The sequence below is a fragment of the Bombina bombina genome, chromosome 2 (genome assembly GCF_027579735.1).
Source record: "Bombina bombina isolate aBomBom1 chromosome 2, aBomBom1.pri, whole genome shotgun sequence".
NCBI classification, from domain to species: domain Eukaryota; kingdom Metazoa; phylum Chordata; class Amphibia; order Anura; family Bombinatoridae; genus Bombina; species Bombina bombina.
In genome coordinates, this window is record NC_069500.1 from 929,896,084 (window position 1) to 929,918,453 (window position 22,370).

General features: G+C 40.3%; 1 protein-coding gene across 1 annotated transcript in view; it reads left to right on the forward strand.

The window, feature by feature from the left end:
* LOC128648114 (17-beta-hydroxysteroid dehydrogenase 13-like) overlaps positions 1 to 22,370 on the forward strand; it is a 186,142-nt gene that overhangs the window by 49,183 nt on the left and 114,589 nt on the right.

Below are 22,370 nucleotides of genomic sequence, written 5' to 3' on the forward strand. Positions count from 1 at the left end.
CCTAAATTAGTATCTGCAGATGTATATAAATGTACACCAGTTTAAATAAATATCAAACGCAAGACCTCAACTTGCTACACAAATGTGGATTAAGTGTCATACATGTGTACATATATATACAAATAGGCTATTCCCAATAATTGATCAAATCATACTCAGCATTGAGTCCAAAGGGGACTTTAGTGGAAAGTTTAAATATCCACAGCATTTCACGTTTCTCAAGAAGTCTTTGTCTATCCCCACCTCTTTTGGGATGCGGTATGAATTCAATGGCTTGCCATCTGAGAGAGGAGGCCTCCTTATTATGTTTGGTACAAAAATGTTGGACTATAGGTGAAGATGACTTCCCTACTCTAATTGTGGATAGATGTTCCCTTATCCGAGATCTTATGTCTCGTGTCGTAAGTCCAACGTATTGGACATTACACAAAATGCAAGTAATGAGATAAATGACATACTGTGAAGTACAATTCAAACAATAGTTAATATCAAATGTATGTTGGGTGACTGTAGATGTAAATGTGTTTGATATAGTGACATAGTCACATGGTTTGCATCTGCTATTCCCACATCTAAACATACCTTTAGATGTGAGCCATGAACTCAATGTGGCTCGAGGACTGCTTAGAACCGTGGGTGATAGGTAATTGCCCAATGTTTTGTTACGGCGGTAAGAACATCTTATACCTTCAGCCACAAAGGTAATAAGTCTGTCATCTGCCACAAGGAGTTTGAAATGTTTCCTCACAATGTCACATATTGCCTCATACTCAGTACTATAATCGGTTACAAAAGTAACCTTGTTGGACATCTGTTTCTTATTGTTGTTTTTTCTCCCTTTTAGCATAGATTTTCGATCCATACCCTGAACTTCACTCGCAGCCCTATTTATCACTTTTTTAGGGTAACCTCTACTACCCAAACGGTCAAGTAAGTCTCCTTTGTGTTGTAAGAAACTTTCTTCTGTTGAGCAGTTTAGTTTTGCCCTGATTAACTGTCCATTGGCTATGGAGTACATAACGTTTTTGGGGTGGCAACTCTTTGCATGTAAAACTGAGTTGCCCGATATGGGCTTCCTATAAATGCACGTATCTATCCTGCCTGAGGTGTTACCTTTTAAGGAGATGTCTAGAAAGTTGATAGTATCACTATGTGACTCTGAAGTGAATTTTAAATTCAGGTTGTTTTGGTTGATGTAATCAAGAAACTTAATTTTATCTTCAGTGTTACCGCTCCAAATAAGGAGCAGATCATCGATAAATCAACCGTAGTAAATGATATTGAGTCTGAAGGGGTTCCGATCACCATAGATGTGGGACAGCTCCCACCAACCCATGTACAGGTTGGCATAGGAGGGGGCAAATTTAGCCCCCATAGCTGTCCCACATCTCTGGAGATAGAAAACCCCCTCAAACTCAAAGTAATTGTGACATAGAAGAAATTCCGTCACTTCAATTATATACCTTTTGAAATCAGAGTCTAAGTTAGAGTAGTGTGTCAGAATAAAATTGAGAGCCTCAAGGCCACGTTCATGAGGTATGGACGAATATAAAGCAGTGACATCAACTGTCAACCAACTGAAAGTGGGATCCCATGTCAGATCATCCATTACTCTCAGGACATGCTTAGGCCTAGATTTGGAGTTCGGCGGTAGCCGTCAAAACCAGCGTTAGAGGCTCCTAACGCTGGTTTTGGCCGCCCGCTGGTATTTGGAGTCAGTGATTAAAGGGTCTAACGCTCACTTTTCAGCCGCGACTTTTCCATACCGCAGATCCCCCTACGCCATTTGCGTATCCTATCTTTTCAATGGGATCTTCCTAACGCCGGTATTTAGAGTCGTTTCTGAAGTGAGCGGTAGAGCTCTAACGACAAAACTCCAGCCGCCTGAAAATAGCAGGAGTTAAGAGCTTTCTGGGCTAACGCCGGTTCATAAAGCTCTTAACTACTGTACCCTAAAGTACACTAACACCCATAAACTACCTATGTACCCCTAAACCGAGCTCCCCCCACATCGCCGCCACTCGATTAAAATTTTTTAACCCCTAATCTGCAGACCGCCACCTACGTTATACTTATGTACCCCTAATCTGCTGCCCCTAACCCCTGATCGGAACAGCCAATAGAATGCGAGCTCAATCTGATTGGCTGATTGGATCAGCCAATCGGATTGAACTTGATTCTGATTGGCTGATTCCATCAGCCAATCAGAAAATTCCTACCTTAATTCCGATTGGCTGTTAGAATCCTATCAGCCAATCGGAATTCGAGGGACGCCATCTTGGATGACGTCCCTTAAAGGAACCGTCATTCGTCGGGAGACAACGGAAGAAGAGGATGGATCCGCGTCGCCTGCTTCAAGATGGACCCGCTCCGCACCGGATGGAAGAAGATCGAAGATGCCGCTTGGAGAAGATGTTTGCCGGTCCGGATGTCCTCTTCTTGCCGGATAGGAGGAAGACTTTGGAGCCTCTTCTGGACCTCTTCAGCCACCGGATGATGGATCGCCAACCCCCGCTTGGGTTGGATGAAGATGTTGGAGCCAGGACGGATCGGTGATACCTGGATGGTGAAGACAAGGTAGGAAGATCTTCAGGGGCTTAGTGTTAGGTTTCTTTAAGGGGGGTTTGGGTTAGATTAGGGGTAGTGGGTTGTAATGTTGGGGGGGGGGTATAGTATGTTTTTTTTTACAGGCAAAAGAGCTGAAATTCTTGGGGCATGCCCCGCAAAGGGCCATGTTCAGGGCTGGTAAGGTAAAAGAGCTTGTAACTTTTTTAATTTAGAATAGGGTAGGGAATTTTTTATTTTGGGGGGCTTTGTTATTTTATTAGGGGGCTTAGAGTAGGTGTAATTAGTTTAAAATTGTTGTAATATTTTTCTTATGTTTGTAAATATTTTTTTATTTTTTGTAACTTAGTTCTTTTTTATTTTTTGTACTTTAGCTAGTTTATTTAATTGTATTTATTTGTAGCAATTGTGTTTAATTAATTTATTGATAGTGTAGTGTTAGGTTAATTGTAGGTAATTGTAGGTAGTTTATTTAATTAATTTATTGATAGGGTAGTGTTAGGTTTAATTATATCTTAGGTTAGGATTTATTTTACAGGTAAATTTGTTATTATTTTAACTAGGTAACTATTAAATAGTTATTAACTATTTAATAGCTATTGTACCTTGTTAAAATAATTACAAAGTTGCCTGTAAAATAAATATTAATCCTAAAATAGCTATAATATAATTATAATTTATATTGTAGCTATATTAGCATTTATTTTACAGGTAAGTATTTAGCTTTAAATAGGAATCATTTATTTAATAAGAGTTAATTTATTTCGTTAGATGTAAATTATATTTAAGTTAGGGGGGTGTTAGTGTTAGGGTTAGACTTAGCTTTAGGGGTTAATACATTTATTAGAATAGCGGTGAGCTCCGGTCGGCAGATTAGGGGTTAATAATTGAAGTTAGGTGTCGGAGATGTTAGGGAGGGCAGATTAGGGGTTAATACTATTTATGATAGGGTTAGTGAGGCGGATTAGGGGTTAATAACTTTATTATAGTAGCGGTGCGGTCCGCTCGGCAGATTAGGGGTTAATAAGTGTAGGTAGCTGGCGGCGACGTTGTGGGGGGCAGATTAGGGGTTAATAAATATAATATAGGGGTCGGCGATGTTAGGGCAGCAGATTAGGGGTACATAGGGATAACGTAGGTTGCGGCGGTTTACGGAGCGGCAGATTAGGGGTTAAAAAAAATATGCAGGGGTCAGCGATAGCGGGGGCGACAGATTAGAGGTTAATAAGTGTAAGGTTAGGGGTGTTTAGACTCGGGGTTCATGTTAGAGTGTTAGGTGCAGACGTAGGAAGTGTTTCCCCATAGACAACAATGGGGCTGCGTTAGGAGCTGAACGCTGCTTTTTTGCAGGTGTTAGGTTTTTTTTCAGCTCAAACAGCCCCATTGTTTCCTATGGGAGAATCGTGCACGAGCACGTTTTTGAGGCTGGCCGCGTCCGTAAGCAACTCTGGTATCGAGAGTTGCATTTGCGGTAAAAATGCTCTACGCTCCTTTTTTGGAGCCTAACGCAGCATTTGTTTGAACTCTCGATACCAGAGTTAAATTTATGGTGCGGCCAGAAAAAAGCCCGCGGAGCGTTAACAGCCCTTCTACCGCCGAACTCCAAATCTAGGCCTTAGTGTGCTGTAAAAAACTGGGTAAAGCCTGAACCAAAGGACATAAAATGGCATCTAGCCACTCTGACATGTGCTCAAAAAGAGATCCGATCCCACTAACAATTGGTCGACCAACAACGTTAATCAGGGACTTATGCACCTTCGGGAGATGGTGGAAACTCAACATACAGATATTCAAAGGTGTTCTTATCAAGAAAACCTTGTTCCATCCCATTGTCCAGAAGGTGCATAAGTTCAACCTGAAAGCGTTTGGTGGGATTAGTGGAAAGAATGGTGTACTGTGTGGGGTCATTAAGTTGGCGTAGTGCTTCTTTTTTGTAGTCCACAGTATCCATAACCACAACAGAGCCCTCCTTATCCGCATTGCGGATCACAATCTGTTCATTATCCTGCAAATCCTTTAGAGCCTTCCTTTCTGAAATAGACAGATTATCAGGAAGTTTCTTTTTATGTAGGGCTAGATCTTTTAGATCTTTTTCTACCCTATTATAGAATTTTTTCTATAAGGGGGCCTCTGCTGTGGATAGGATAGAATGTGGATGCCTTTTTAAAACCCACAAATTTGTTTACACAATGTTGCTCATTCATATCTGTTAGGTTTTCCCTGGCCATTGCATCCAGAGCAATTACATCACAAGTTTCTGAAAATGACAAATCATTATTCAAATTTACTCTGGTTATGTCATGGCCAGGTTCTCCCACAGGGATGGGTGCGGTATCCTGATTACTGTTGAAGAAATGTTTTTTCAGTGTAATATTGCGGACTAAGCAATTTACATCCAACATGGTTTTGAACAGATCAAAACCAGTTGAAGGCACAAAACCTAAGCCAAGGCTCAAAAGTTTAATCTGTGAATCGCTTAGCAATGTATTCGACAAATTGATTACACTGAGGGTGCATACTTGTTGGTTCCCTTTGTTATCCTCTGTGGATAACGGTTCTGTGTATTCTGTGTATTCCCTCCTCCCTTGGGATTCATTGGGGCTACTGAAAAAACCTGTTCTAATTGGGTATTGCTACAATGAGAATTCGTAGCTTGTGTCTCACTTGACTCAATGCTGTTATGTGTTGTCGGTATATATTTATTTTTGTTTTTATCCTTAGATTTTACAAAGGGTGCAGCTGCACCACTATTTACTTGTATCCCATGTGCAACAGTATTTTTCAAGATACCTGGATTTGTTTCACTACAGATATCAGTGTCAGAAACATATCTGTCTTCACCAGATTCAACGTCACTGTCTGAAAATGTAACTCTCTGGCTACTATTAGATCTATGGTTTCTGTTGCGTGACCTACCCCTACTCCTGTTTCTATTGTGTTGTCTACGAGTGTTGAATCTATGTGTCTTATTCCATACATGAATGGTGTTGGTATCATAATCAGTTTTATCACACCGGTATTTGACATGCTTAGTGCTCATAACAGTTGATTTTACATTTGCTACAGATTTTTTTATAACATCATCAAATCTGGGATAATCAATTTCATGTTTACGTGTATTAAGCTCTATTTGAATAATATTGATGTTATCTCTAGTTTCATTTAACAGTTTGTTTTTATAGGACACCAACAGAATCATTTATCTGACTGAGCATTCATCAAGTATAGTGTTCCAGTTATCCACAAATTCAGTGTCCTCAGTTTCAAAGGTGGGGTATTTTGAAATTCTAAGGCCTCTGGGTATCATTTTCATATCTAAATATTTCCCCAGTGTCCATATATCCCACTGAAGTCTGGTTTCCTTTGTGCAAAGTTTGTCCATTTCCTGGAACAAGTCTGTTAGTGCATAGTCAGATCTACTGGTAGAAAATATTTTGGCAAGTTCTACAGAGGGTTCATCTCTAGATATAACTGGCATCAATGAGTAAAATTGTGTGTCCTCCATGTTTGTAAAAATAACTTCCCAATACCCGACCCCTCAACCAGAAGTGCTGCCCAAAAGCACTTAATGCCAAAGAAACCAAAGATATGCTGGAAGAGGAGGGAGTAAGTGTAATGGCTAGTGACCTGTGTCAAATATAGCGGTCGTTATCCAAATTAGCAGGAGAGTAGATAATGTAAGCAACCAAGTCCAGCAATATAAACATATAAAATGTCCAATAGTGCAATGTAATAGTGGTATAATATCACTTGTATTCCGCTTTTGACATAGTGTCGAGGAATTACCTCCAAGTGAGCAGAAAAACATTTAAAGCACCATAGCTGTAAGTTGCTTGTAGGCACCAAGTACCTGTCGGCTTACCAGATAGCCCCTACGAAGACCAGGCTCCGTCACAAACTCTTGTTACCAGACGTCCTCACGAAGACCAGGCTCCGTCATGGATTTCAGGGAGAGAGAGAACCGCAACACTCTGTGCTGTTCCGTCTGCTTCGATCCACGCCGAGACAGCTTGAAACCGGAAGTCTCACTCTCCACCACGTGATCCAATAGGACGCTGAGAAGAAGGGGGCTCGTCTTGCGGCTCGTCCTGCGGCTAATCCATCTGGGCCAATGCCAGCGCAGGTACTCGGATTCTCCTTGCTCGTAGTTAGACAGGAAACTTGTAGTGAAAGCTGAGGATTATGGCTGCCATAGAGGAAGCGTTGCTGCTTAATGGGCAAAAGACATCCAACCAAATGAAAAGGAATAAGCAGCAACGATGGTAGTAAAGTTAAAACTTAGCATTTATTGATGCAAAAGAGTAAAACAGTCCATGGAGGGACAGAGGTACAACAAAGGAAATACAGTATACGCGTTTCGGCTGTCGCCGTAATCACTACTGCTGAATAAAAGTTACATGCATACTCATTTAAAAAGGGTGTGCATAGCCCTGATTGGTTAAGAGCTCAAATAAGGAAACTCCTTAAATGAAATTGCAAGTGTACCACTGTTCAATTAGAAATATGTAATTATATATGTGTTAAAGTTAAACACATATATATATATACAGGGAGTGCAGAATTATTAGGCAAGTTGTATTTTTGAGGATTAATTTTATTATTGAACAACAACCATGTTCTCAATGAACCCAAAAAACTCATTAATATCAAAGCTGAATAGTTTTGGAAGTAGTTTTTAGTTTGTTTTTAGTTATAGCTATTTTAGGGGGATATCTGTGTGTGCAGGTGACTATTACTGTGCATAATTATTAGGCAACTTAACAAAAAACAAATATATACCCATTTCAATTATTTATTTTTACCAGTGAAACCAATATAACATCTCAACATTCACAAATATACATTTCTGACATTCAAAAACAAAACAAAAACAAATCAGTGACCAATATAGCCACCTTTCTTTGCAAGGACACTCAAAAGCCTGCCATCCATGGATTCTGTCAGTGTTTTGATCTGTTCACCATCAACATTGCGTGCAGCAGCAACCACAGCCTCCCAGACACTGTTCAGAGAGGTGTACTGTTTTACCTCCTTGTAAATCTCACATTTGATGATGGACCACAGGTTCTCAATGGGGTTCAGATCAGGTGAACAAGGAGGCCATGTCATTAGATTTTCTTCTTTTATACCCTTTCTTGCCAGCCACGCTGTGGAGTACTTAGACGCGTGTGATGGAGCATTGTCCTGCATGAAAATCATGTTTTTCCTGAAGGATGCAGACTTCTTCCTGTACCACTGCTTGAAGAAGGTGTCTTCCAGAAACTGGCAGTAGGACTGGGAGTTGAGCTTGACTCCATCCTCAACCCGAAAAGGCCCCACAAGCTCATCTTTGATGATACCAGCCCAAACCAATACTCCACCTCCACCTTGCTGGCGTCTGAGTCGGACTGGAGCTCTCTGCCCTTTACCAATCCAGCCACGGGCCCATCCATCTGGCCCATCAAGACTCACTCTCATTTCATCAGTCCATAAAACCTTAGAAAAATCAGTCTTGAGATATTTCTTGGCCCAGTCTTGACATTTCAGCTTGTGTGTCTTGTTCAGTGGTGGTCGTCTTTCAGCCTTTCTTACCTTGGCCATGTCTCTGAGTATTGCACACCTTGTGCTTTTGGGCACTCCAGTGATGTTGCAGCTCTGAAATATGGCCAAACTGGTGGCAAGTGGCATCTTGGCAGCTGCACGCTTGACTTTTCTCAGTTCATGGGCAGTTATTTTGCGCCTTGGTTTTTCCACACGCTTCTTGCGACCCTGTTGACTATTTTGAATGAAACGCTTGATTGTTCGATGATCACGCTTCAGAAGCTTTGCAATTTTAAGAGTGCTGCATCCCTCTGCAAGATATCTCACTATTTTTTACTTTTCTGAGCCTGTCAAGTCCTTCTTTTGACCCATTTTGCCAAAGGAAAGGAAGTTGCCTAATAATTATGCACACCTGATATATGGTGTTGATGTCATTAGACCACACCCCTTCTCATTACAGAGATGCACATCACCTAATATGCTTAATTGGTAGTAGGCTTTCGAGCCTATACAGCTTGGAGTAAGACAACATGCATAAAGAGGATGATGTGGTCAAAATACTCATTTGCCTAATAATTTTGCACTCCCTGTATATATCTCTTAACAGATATTACACACAATATATTCTGTGTTACACATAGATACCAGCAACATCGTAAGAACCTGAGAAATGACAGCATTAAATAAATAAAGAAATAGCACCCATAAAACATATGCGAATGTTACTATTATAACGATTATGAGCTAGAGGTATATATATCTATGCATGCATGCACATCAAACACAAGACTAAACTTGCTACACAGTTGTAGATTGTAATGCATACAAGCATACATACATACACATATGGGTAAGACACATAGATATCAGCAAAACATTAGCAACTGCTGATATTATCAATACCTTAAATGTAAGAATATATCCAACACATATGAGAAACAGAGGTAGCCCAAACAGAGGTTTGCCCCCTCCTATGCCAACCTGTACATGGGTTGGTGGGAGCTGTCCCACATCTATGGTGATTGGAACCCCTTCAGACTCAATATCATTTACTACGGTCGATTTATCGATGATCTGCTCCTTATTTGGAGCGGTAACACTGAAGATAAAATTAAGTTTCTTGATTACATCAACCAAAACAACCTGAATTTAAAATTCACTTCAGAGTCACATAGTGATACTATCAACTTTCTAGACATCTCCTTAAAAGGTAACACCTCAGGCAGGATAAATACGTGCATTTATAGGAAGCCCATATCGGGCAACTCAGTTTTACATGCAAAGAGTTGCCACCCCAAAAACGTTATGTACTCCATAGCCAAGGGACAGTTAATCAGGGCAAAACTAAACTGCTCAACAGAAGAAAGTTTCTTACAACACAAAGGAGACTTACTTGACCGTTTGGGTAGTAGAGGTTACCCTAAAAAAGTGATAAATAGGGCTGCGAGTGAAGTTCAGGGTATGGATCGAAAATCTATGCTAAAAGGGAGAAAAAACAACAATAAGAAACAGATGTCCAACAAGGTTACTTTTGTAACCTATTATAGTACTGAGTATGAGGCAATATGTGACATTGTGAGGAAACATTTCAAACTCCTTGTGGCAGATGACAGACTTATTACCTGTGTGGCTGAAGGTATAAGATGTTCTTACCGCCGTAACAAAACATTGGGCAATTACCTATCACCCACGGTTCTAAGCAGTCCTCGAGCCACATTGAGTTCATGGCTCACATCTAAAGGTATGTTTAGATGTGGGAATAGCAGATGCAAACCATGTGACTATGTCACTATATCAAACACATTTACATCTACAGTCACCCAACGTACATTTGATATTAACTATTGTTTGAATTGTACTTCACAGTATGTCATTTATCTCATTACTTGCATTTTGTGTAATGTCCAATACGTTGGACTTACGACACGAGACATAAGATCTCGGATAAGGGAACATCTATCCACAATTAGAGTAGGGAAGTCATCTTCACCTATAGTCCAACATTTTTGTACCAAACATAATAAGGAGGCCTCCTCTCTCAGATGGCAAGCCATTGATTTCATACCGCATCCCAAAAGAGGTGGAGATAGACAAAGACTTCTTGAGAAACGTGAAATGCTGTGGATATTTAAACTTTCCACTAAAGTCCCCTTTGGACTCAATGCTGAGTATGATTTGATCAATTATTGGGAATAGCCTATTTGTATATATATGTACACATGTATGACACTTAATCCACATTTGTGTAGCAAGTTGAGGTCTTGCGTTTGATATTTATTTAAACTGGTGTACATTTATATACATCTGCAGATACTAATTTAGGTCTACTCTTACATGAGGTTTATTTCCATGAAAATATTTGGGCTACCTCTGTTTCTCATATGTGTTGGATATATTCTTACATTTAAGGTATTGATAATATCAGCAGTTGCTAATGTTTTGCTGATATCTATGTGTCTTACCCATATGTCTATGTATGTATGCTTGTATGCATTACAATCTACAACTGTGTAGCAAGTTTAGTCTTGTGTTTGATGTGCATGTATGCATAGATATATATACCTCTAGCTCATAATCGTTATAATAGTAACATTCGCATATGTTTTATGGGTGCTATTTCTTTATTTATTTAATGCTGTCATTTCTCAGGTTCTTACGATGTTGCTGGTATCTATGTGTAACACAGAATATATTGTGTGTAATATCTGTTAAGAGATATATATTTATGTGTTTAACTTTAACACATTTATAATTACATATTGCTAATTGAACAGTGGTACACTTGCAATTTCATTTAAGGAGTTTCCTTATTTGAGCTCTTAACCAATCAGGGCAATGCACACCCTTTTTAAATGAGTATGCATGTAACTTTTATTCAGCAGTAGTGATTACGGCGACAGCCGAAACGCGTATACTGTATTTCCTTTGTTGTACCTCTGTCCCTCCATGGACTGTTTTACTCTTTTGCATCAATAAATGCTAAGTTTTAACTTTACTACCATCGTTGCTGCTTATTCCTTTTCATTTGGTTGGATGTCTTTAGAAATACATGACACATAATAATAATTCAAAGTCCACTGAAGTAAGCTATTGACTTTTTAAAATAACATATAAAAATCTCAGTTTTAAGGAGCAACATCCTCATTAAATGTCTATTGTAACTAGAAGGAACAATTACACTATTAGCAAGATATTAATTATTGTACAGTAATTGGTGCTCTAATGTGTTGCCAAAAACAAAAATAAGATTAAGATGCTAGTTTGGTGCAGTATGACCTTTGTGAAAATGCCAACTGTTTCATCTGCCAGAATTGTGTTTATGGGGACATAATGTCAGTAATGCAGGTGGCAATATTGAAAACAAACTATAAGGATAATCAGGCACCAGTTAAAATCCTCCCAGGGTCATGGACAGGGTATTTTCCCAGGGTATGGAGTTATTAATGTAACTATACCTATTATACACTAAAGAGAAAAATATACAGGTTTATTAAAATGTAATATATAATCCTGGATTACAAGTGGAGTGCAAACATATTAGCGCTGCTGTGCATTAATATTGCTTGAGCACAATCAATAGACCTTCTATTTTTGCTCTCATATTACAAGCACACAGCTATTTTTTTTTATTGCTTGAGTGATAGTCTACAGCTCACTCAGATCAGATGTCAGAGAGCATGGGTGCTTTAATTACCTCTCACGATAGAATACTATGGGGGCGAACAATAAAATTAATTTTGAATATCCCTCAAGCACTATGCTGATGGTGCACAAGTAATGGAGTTGTTCTTGTAGTTCTGTGCTATATTATTGTTAATAATAATAATAATAGTTTAATTTAGATCTTTAAAAGTTCTAAATTTTAAAGTGATATTTTGGATTGCACTTGAGTACACTCCTTGCACATCCATCAAAAGTATAAGGTTTGGGGGCGGAGCCAACTGCTGTGCAAAGCAGACACGTTTTAGAGAAGCTCCACTAAGTATATTTTCCACTCTATCAGCATATTTTATACCCTGAATTGCCTTTGCATATATCAGAGAAGGGGTCCGTTACACTTGGAGGTGTTTACGAGTGTGAAGCTGATCTTGCCCCGCGGAGGACAAGTGTGAGTTAGGCCTGGCAGGCTAGTTCACGCGGACATACCGGAATCTACGCAGCTCCAGCAAAAGACCGCCACACCACTCCGGAGGGTGGGGCTCCACTCCGGAGCTTGACTTGGCACTAAGCGGTGTGTGGCTGACGGTGAGGTCCTGATTGCTGGCCTAAGAAACCACTTGCAGTGGACTAGACTTACACAAGAGATCTGGACGAGAGTAAGTGCACGAGTCACCACATACTAACCCACCCGCTAGTAGAAACCAAGCCACATACCTCTCCACACTGCAACCATCACTTTTGCAGGAATATACGAGACACTACCTCCTACCTATAGCTGTAGTCCGGAACATTTGTTTTGGCGTGAGTCGCAATTTTTCCTTCTTCACCGCTGCAGCAAACAGTGCAGACCCTCTGGTTGCGTGGTAACCTCATTGACACCTCAACACGCTTCAAATAAAGGGTTAGGAGATGCCTAATTGACTTTCCTATTCACTTACTAAATAGTGGGATATATATTGCAAGGGAGGAATCCATTAGAGTGTAAAGACTGCAAACTGAATGTAACTTTATGTGGAACACATGGATTTGCTTTGTCCGTGAGTGTACTTATGGATAGTGGTGTTTGCTCTTTGCTATCCGGATCCTTTGAATTGAGGGCCTAATAAAAATCCATAGTACTGTGGATAGGATTGGATTAAAGGATATCTGCAACTCAATTTCACATTCTGGTGTTAAACACTAGCTCACTGTGCACATGATGTGCTAAAGGCACTACTTGCTGGGAGAGGGGGGACCGCAGGCCACTGGCCCCCATTGTATTTCATTGACTCACATCTCACGCTTCACCTATTTGTGTTCAAACCCACTACTGTTGTATGTTGTCTTATTACTTATCCTAAAATGATAACCATGGCGCAATCGACAAAAAGAAAGCCTAAACCAGCTACAGGGCTCAAGAGTACAGTGGCAGATCACTTTCACCCTGTTTCACCATCTGCAAATGAAGACTCACAAGACAGCTCAACCATGTCTACATCTATGTCTGACACGGTGGCCACTACCCTCAGAGCTCTGCAAGATGCTGCCCCAACAACTGTGACTCCTACTTTTATTTTAACATCCTTACAGTCCTTACTCCAGGCGCACCACTCATCCTTTCAGGCCCAGATCACTGCTTCTCTGTCAGAACTAAGACGTGATTTAAATTCTAATTCAGAGCGCCTGGACTTTGTCCCTCCATGGACTGTTTTACTCTTTTGCATCAATAAATGCTAAGTTTTAACTTTACTACCATCGTTGCTGCTTATTCCTTTTCATTTGGTTGGATGTCTTTAGAAATACATGACACATAATAATAATTCAAAGTCCACTGAAGTAAGCTATTGACTTTTTAAAATGACATATAAAAATCTCAGTTTTAAGGAGCAACATCCTCATTAAATGTCTATTGTAACTAGAAGGAACAATTACACTATTAGCAAGATATTAATTACTGTACAGTAATTGGTGCTCTAATGTGTTGCCAAAAACAAAAATAAGATTAAGATGCTAGTTTGGTGCAGTATGACCTTTGTGAAAATGCCAACTGTTTCATCTGCCAGAATTGTGTTTATGGGGACATAATGTCAGTAATGCAGGTGGCAATATTGAAAACAAACTATAAGGATAATCAGGCACCAGTTAAAATCCTCCCAGGGTCATGGACAGGGTATTTTCCCAGGGTATGGAGTTATTAATGTAACTATACCTATTATACACTAAAGAGAAAAATATACAGGTTTATTAAAATGTAATATATAATCCTGGATTACAAGTGGAGTGCAAACATATTAGCGCTGCTGTGCATTAATATTGCTTGAGCACAATCAATAGACCTTCTATTTTTGCTCTCATATTACAAGCACACAGCTATTTTTTTTTATTGCTCGAGTGATAGTCTACAGCTCACTCAGATCAGATGTCAGAGAGCATGGGTGCTTTAATTACCTCTCACGATAGAATACTATGGGGGCGAACAATAAAATTAATTTTGAATATCCCTCAAGCACTATGCTGATGGTGCACAAGTAATGGAGTTGTTCTTGTAGTTCTGTGCTATATTATTGTTAATAATAATAATAATAGTTTAATTTAGATCTTTAAAAGTTCTAAATTTTAAAGTGATATTTTGGATTGCACTTGAGTACACTCCTTGCACATCCATCAAAAGTATAAGGTTTGGGGGCGGAGCCAACTGCTGTGCAAAGCAGACACGTTTTAGAGAAGCTCCACTAAGTATATTTTCCACTCTATCAGCATATTTTATACCCTGAATTGCCTTTGCATATATCAGAGAAGGGGTCCGTTACACTTGGAGGTGTTTACGAGTGTGAAGCTGATCTTGCCCCGCGGAGGACAAGTGTGAGTTAGGCCTGGCAGGCTAGTTCACGCGGACATACCGGAATCTACGCAGCTCCAGCAAAAGACCGCCACACCACTCCGGAGGGTGGGGCTCCACTCCGGAGCTTGACTTGGCACTAAGCGGTGTGTGGCTGACGGTGAGGTCCTGATTGCTGGCCTAAGAAACCACTCGCAGTGGACTAGACTTACACAAGAGATCTGGACGAGAGTAAGTGCACGAGTCACCACATACTAACCCACCCGCTAGTAGAAACCAAGCCACATACCTCTCCACACTGCAACCATCACTTTTGCAGGAATATACGAGACACTACCTCCTACCTATAGCTGTAGTCCGGAACATTTGTTTTGGCGTGAGTCGCAATTTTTCCTTCTTCACCGCTGCAGCAAACAGTGCAGACCCTCTGGTTGCGTGGTAACCTCATTGACACCTCAACACGCTTTAAATAAAGGGTTAGGAGATGCCTAATTGACTTTCCTATTCACTTACTAAATAGTGGGATATATATTGCAAGGGAGGAATCCCTTAGAGTGTAAAGACTGCAAACTGAATGTAACTTTATGTGGAACACATGGATTTGCTTTGTCCGTGAGTGTACTTATGGATAGTGGTGTTTGCTCTTTGCTATCCGGATCCTTTGAATTGAGGGCCTAATAAAAATCCATAGTACTGTGGATAGGATTGGATTAAAGGATATCTGCAACTCAATTTCACATTCTGGTGTTAAACACTAGCTCACTGTGCACATGATGTGCTAAAGGCACTACTTGCTCGGAGAGGGGGGACCGCAGGCCACTGGCCCCCATTGTATTTCATTGACTCACATCTCACGCTTCACCTATTTGTGTTCAAACCCACTACTGTTGTATGTTGTCTTATTACTTATCCTAAAATGATAACCATGGCGCAATCGACAAAAAGAAAGCCTAAACCAGCTACAGGGCTCAAGAGTACAGTGGCAGATCACTTTCACCCTGTTTCACCATCTGCAAATGAAGACTCACAAGACAGCTCAACCATGTCTACATCTATGTCTGACACGGTGGCCACTACCCTCAGGGCTCTGCAAGATGCTGCCCCAACAACTGTGACTCCTACTTTTATTTTAACATCCTTACAGTCCTTACTCCAGGCGCACCACTCATCCTTTCAGGCCCAGATCACTGCTTCTCTGTCAGAACTAAGACGTGATTTAAATTCTAATTCAGAGCGCCTGGACTTTGTCCCTCCATGGACTGTTTTACTCTTTTGCATCAATAAATGCTAAGTTTTAACTTTACTACCATCGTTGCTGCTTATTCCTTTTCATTTGGTTGGATGTCTTTAGAAATACATGACACATAATAATAATTCAAAGTCCACTGAAGTAAGCTATTGACTTTTTAAAATGACATATAAAAATCTCAGTTTTAAGGAGCAACATCCTCATTAAATGTCTATTGTAACTAGAAGGAACAATTACACTATTAGCAAGATATTAATTACTGTACAGTAATTGGTGCTCTAATGTGTTGCCAAAAACAAAAATAAGATTAAGATGCTAGTTTGGTGCAGTATGACCTTTGTGAAAATGCCAACTGTTTCATCTGCCAGAATTGTGTTTATGGGGACATAATGTCAGTAATGCAGGTGGCAATATTGAAAACAAACTATAAGGATAATCAGGCACCAGTTAAAATCCTCCCAGGGTCATGGACAGGGTATTTTCCCAGGGTATGGAGTTATTAATGTAACTATACCTATTATACACTAAAGAGAAAAATATACAGGTTTATTAAAATGTAATATATAATCCTGGATTACAAGTGGAGTGCAAACATATTAGCGCTGCTGTGCATTAATATTGCTTGAGCACAATCAATAGACCTTCTATTTTTGCTCTCATATTACAAGCACACAGCTATTTTTTTTTTTTTATTGCTTGAGTGATAGTCTACAGCTCACTCAGATCAGATGTCAGAGAGCATGGGTGCTTTAATTACCTCTCACGATAGAATACTATGGGGGCGAACAATAAAATTAATTTTGAATATCCCTCAAGCACTATGCTGATGGTGCACAAGTAATGGAGTTGTTCTTGTAGTTCTGTGCTATATTATTGTTAATAATAATAATAATAGTTTAATTTAGATCTTTAAAAGTTCTAAATTTTAAAGTGATATTTTGGATTGCACTTGAGTACACTCCTTGCACATCCATCAAAAGTATAAGGTTTGGGGGCGGAGCCAACTGCTGTGCAAAGCAGACACGTTTTAGAGAAGCTCCACTAAGTATATTTTCCACTCTATCAGCATATTTTATACCCTGAATTGCCTTTGCATATATCAGAGAAGGGGTCCGTTACACTTGGAGGTGTTTACGAGTGTGAAGCTGATCTTGCCCCGCGGAGGACAAGTGTGAGTTAGGCCTGGCAGGCTAGTTCACGCGGACATACCGGAATCTACGCAGCTCCAGCAAAAGACCGCCACACCACTCCGGAGGGTGGGGCTCCGCTCCGGAGCTTGACTTGGCACTAAGCGGTGTGTGGCTGACGGTGAGGTACTGATTGCTGGCCTAAGAAACCACTCGCGGTGGACTAGACTTACACAAGAGATCCGGACGAGAGTAAGTGCACGAGTCATCACATACTAACCCACCCGCTAGTAGAAACCAAGCCACATACCTCTCCACACTGCAACCATCACTTTTGCAGGAATATACGAGACACTACCTCCTACCTATAGCTGTAGTCCGGAACATTTGTTTTGGCGTGAGTCGCAATTTTTCCTTCTTCACCGCTGCAGCAAACAGTGCAGACCCTCTGGTTGCGTGGTAACCTCATTGACACCACAACACGCTTCAAATAAAGGGTTAGGAGATGCCTAATTGACTTTCCTATTCACTTATTAAATAGTGGGATATATATTGCAAGGGAGGAATCCCTTAGAGTGTAAAGACTGCAAACTGAATGTAACTTTATGTGGAACACATGGATTTGCTTTGTCCGTGAGTGTACTTATGGATAGTGGTGTTTGCTCTTTGCTATCCGGATCCTTTGAATTGAGGGCCTAATAAAAATCCATAGTACTGTGGATAGGATTGGATTAAGGGATATCTGCAACTCAATTTCACATTCTGGTGTTAAACACTAGCTCACTGTGCACATGATGTGCTAAAGGCACTACTTGCTGGGAGAGGGGGGACCGCAGGCCACTGGTCCCCGTTGTATTTCATTGACTCACATCTCACGCTTCACCTATTTGTGTTCAAACCCACTACTGTTGTATGTTGTCTTATTACTTATCCTAAAATGATAACCATGGCGCAATCGACAAAAAGAAAGCCTAAACCAGCTACAGGGCTCAAGAGTACAGTGGCAGATCACTTTCACCCTGTTTCACCATCTGCAAATGAAGACTCACAAGACAGCTCAACCATGTCTACATCTATGTCTGACACGGTGGCCACTACCCTCAGGGCTCTGCAAGATGCTGCCCCAACAACTGTGACTCCTACTTTTATTTTAACATCCTTACAGTCCTTACTCCAGGCGCACCACTCATCCTTTCAGGCCCAGATCACTGCTTCTCTGTCAGAACTAAGACGTGATTTAAATTCTAATTCAGAGCGCCTGGACACTGTAGAGAGGAAACAAGAGGATTTGGTGGTAGACCAGGCTAATGTTCTTTCTTATGCTCAAAGTCTAGCGGAGCAACTTAGTGCATTAGAAAACAAAATGGCAGATATCGAAGACCGATCCTGCCGTAATAATTTGCGCCTACGGGGGATCCCTGAGAGTGTGGCACCGGGTGACCTGGTCGCCTTTTTGTCTGAGTTTTTTGGCTGTTTAGCACCACCATCTACTCCAAATGAGGGGCTCATTGATCGGGCCCATAGGGCCCTGCGCCCCAGAAGTGTGGCTTCTGATAAACCAAGGGACACTATAGTGAAACTATATTTCTTTACATATAAGGAACGGTTAGTCAGAGCTTCCTTTGCCAAACCTGCCCTTCCGGATCAATTTAAGGATATTAACATCTTTGCGGATCTGTCCTTCCATACTCTGCAGCAGCGAAAGCTGTTTGGAGAATTCAACAAATTCCTCACAACCGTATATTCATATATAACCCACACGTCTTCTACTTTCTGGCAGGTCTACCCTCAATGGGAGGGGGGAGGAGAGTCACAGCTATTTCGAAGTTACACCATAAAGATATCAGTCATTACCTATAACGCCCTCACTACACAATTATCACTGCTAATATTTCTCACTTTAGAGGGTGTATGAGAGGATGGGATAACTTCCTGCCATATCTCCCAGTTTGGGATGCTTATATTACTCCTAGATACCAATAACAATGTATGAAGTTGTGGATATACTAGCCGTAGTGATATAGAGCTCCCAGAGCGATGTCGTTGTATAACCTTACAACTTCTATAGTTAGACCCAAAGCCCTAGCCTCGACTTGCCACCCCCTTATGTATTGGTTATGAAATCCAGGAGACTTTGTGGATAATAGAAGGGAAGACAAACTGTAGATACTCTTTCGCTTAGCCATACTGCTCCTTAAGTGACCATTGGACCTCTAGGTTCTAAGGTGGGCCAAACACGGTACTACTCTCGTTATGTTACTGATCATCTAGTTTTGCACGTAACGGTACCCTACTATTACTTATGTTACATGCAGTGGCGGCTGGTGACTTTTGAAGATGGGGGAGCACTAGCCCCGCCCCTCAGATGGCCCCGCCCATTTTATTGTGTGTGTATGTGTATATATATATATATATATATATACATACACACACACACACATACATACATACATACACACACACACTATGCCAGTTACCTTAACACATTCTTGTACAAGGTGAGGGCAGTGTGTTATGTGTATTACTGTGTGTTGTATGTACATAACTAACCTGAAAGACAAGAGCACCACATACACACATACACCCTGCAGTTACTATATATATATATATATATATATATATATATATATATATATATATATATATATATATACTGGGTACTTGAGTCCTGTCACTGGGGCAGTATAAGGACTAAATATAAATATATATATATATATATATATATATATGTCCTCATACTGCCCCAGTGATAGGACTCTTGTACCCAGTGTATATATATATATATATATATATATATATAGACAAGCAGAATACACTTTTTAATAATGTTTAATACACACACTGTCTGACACTAAAGTAGCCAGCCATCATAGCAAGCCACTATCCTGACACCCAGAGACAAGGAAGGGAAGAAGGAAGAGGAAGGGAAAAAGAGAGACAGAGAGAGAGAGAGAGAGAGAGAGAGAGAGAGAGAGAAAGGAAGGAACATAGGAATGGAGGGACAGTTGGAGGGAGAGACAGACAGATGAAGGTTACAATGTATGCACAAAACAGGAAAGCTTCATTCTTTAGAATAGTTTGCAGCAGAATTCAATTGAGGGGCTGTTATCCATTCTGTAGCCACAGAAAACAAAACAACTTGCGCTTGTAAAACGTGCTGGCATTTAATTTATATAGGTATCATTGTTATACCTACTATAAGGGGATCCACTGACATACATACACAGAGATACACACATACATACATACATACATAGAGATACGCACATACATACATACATACATACATAGAGATACACACATACATACATACATACATAGAGATACACACATACATACATACATACACAGAGATACACACAACACTTGAATGACATACATACATAGAGATACACACATACATACATAGTTACACAGAGATGCACAAATTTATACATACACAGAGATACACACATACATTCATGCAGAGATACACACACACAGATAGGCACCAACACATGCACACAGGCACACACAGATATAAGCAGACATACACTTATATATGCAGGGACAGTCACATGCATGGTAATATTATATTTACAATACTCTTGGGACTTTTTCTTATTCTAAACTTGAGTTCCAGTCCAGCTCATTTAAATGTTCATAACATACAGCAGTGGTAGTGTATTAATAATCTGAGCTGAGGCTGAGCTAACCTTCTTTGTGCCACAGTACATACAGTATATTAAGTATTTTAGAGCATAAAACTTTAGCAACTAACTCACAGACTGACCTCTATCACATAGTTGCTGCTTCAAGTGCCGTGCAGAAGACAGAGTTGTAAATTTAAACCGGAGATGTCCTCTCCCTCATGACCTCCTGCCCTGCCGCATGCATAGGAAAACACTGATTCACAATTTAACCACATGGCTACCAAAAAGGGCTGCAATACACTGCTTAGGAATAAACTGCAGTCCTTTCTGGCAGCCAGGGAGTTAAATTGTGTTCAGCATGTTACAGAGTCTTTTTTTCTATTAGGTATTGCGGTAATTCAAATGTCAAGGGTGAAGTGTTTACCGGGTGGGTCCCACATTTAAGTACATGATCACAACACTTTCCCTGACAGGCTCAGAAATGATCCGTCAGGTAGGAGGAGGAGACAGACTTAGTAGAACAACAACAAGTAAGGGGACGCAACACATATTCCACAGCACAGCCATGACTTACCTCCTTCCTTCCACTTTCTGCATTTGCCGACAGAGCGCTCATACCCCCAGCTCTCCACAGCACACTTGAGCGCGCTCCCGCCCCTCACCTTAAAAAAGTTACAGCTTCAGCCAAGCGTTTTTCCTTCTTAAACAAACTGGATTTTTTGGGGGACAAAAAAAAATATATAATTTTTACAGTAGGGGGCTATTGGAAAAATTATATTTTTTTTCTTCTGTTTTTTCTTTCTTTCTTCTGGGCTTCTGAGGGGGGCATCTGGGCTTCTGAGGGGGGCACGTGCGATTGTGCTCAAATGGAGGAGCCTCCACTGGTTACATGACCATTTTATGCACTGTAGTTTTTGGTTTGAAATGTTAAAATATGATTATATCCAGATATGTTAATAATACTTTGATACACCAGTTACTGCGATAGCCATGTACTGTGTTCAAATATATTACCTGTAAAAGTATAAGGTTCACTAAACAATATTTTGGCCATGTAATAACAGGTTGTGCATTATTGTTTGTGCAAGATCGAACAAAAGATAATGCACCGTGCACCAAGTATTGTGCCCTACTTGTAATGTGGCTCATAATATATGTTTCTTAAAAACACACATAGAAAAACAAGAGATATGTTCACATTTAGAAATCTCCAACACAAATAATTAAAGCTACAAAATAAGTAAACTGATATAGCCCAGATACCATATTAGGCAAGTTTTCCTTCTCAGGGACTGATCTACTAGTAGCTGGGATAATCCTCCTTACGTGCCCTGTTTTGGAATGACAGAAGCTAGTTCCATTTGCTTAAAGAAACCGTATTTAGAAGCAAAATGGAGTCAGCAGCTTGTGTTTAGTTCTTCTGTGTGCCTAGAGTGGGTTCGGCCTAATGTTTTTAGCCATTGCATAGGATCACCTCCTTATGTTCCTCTTGAAGACACAATTGCGTATCCCAGGGGCACTATAACCAATCAGATGGATAGTGTCAGTGCAATTATTGTCAATGCCTGTGTGTTCACTATTGCTGATTGTCTTAGGGTAAAAAAGTACAGTGTTCCTTTGCAGGAACATAAAACACCTTGTAGTTCCAAGACTTTACTGTCATCATGCAATAAATTAACATACCCGTTGAGTTTGAAACATTTCTGAATACATTAGCACCTGGTTTGCTGCAAAAGCATTTCAATGGCCAAACTCCTTGCAAAACGTTTAAGTATATCTTCAGCAGGCATCATACAAAT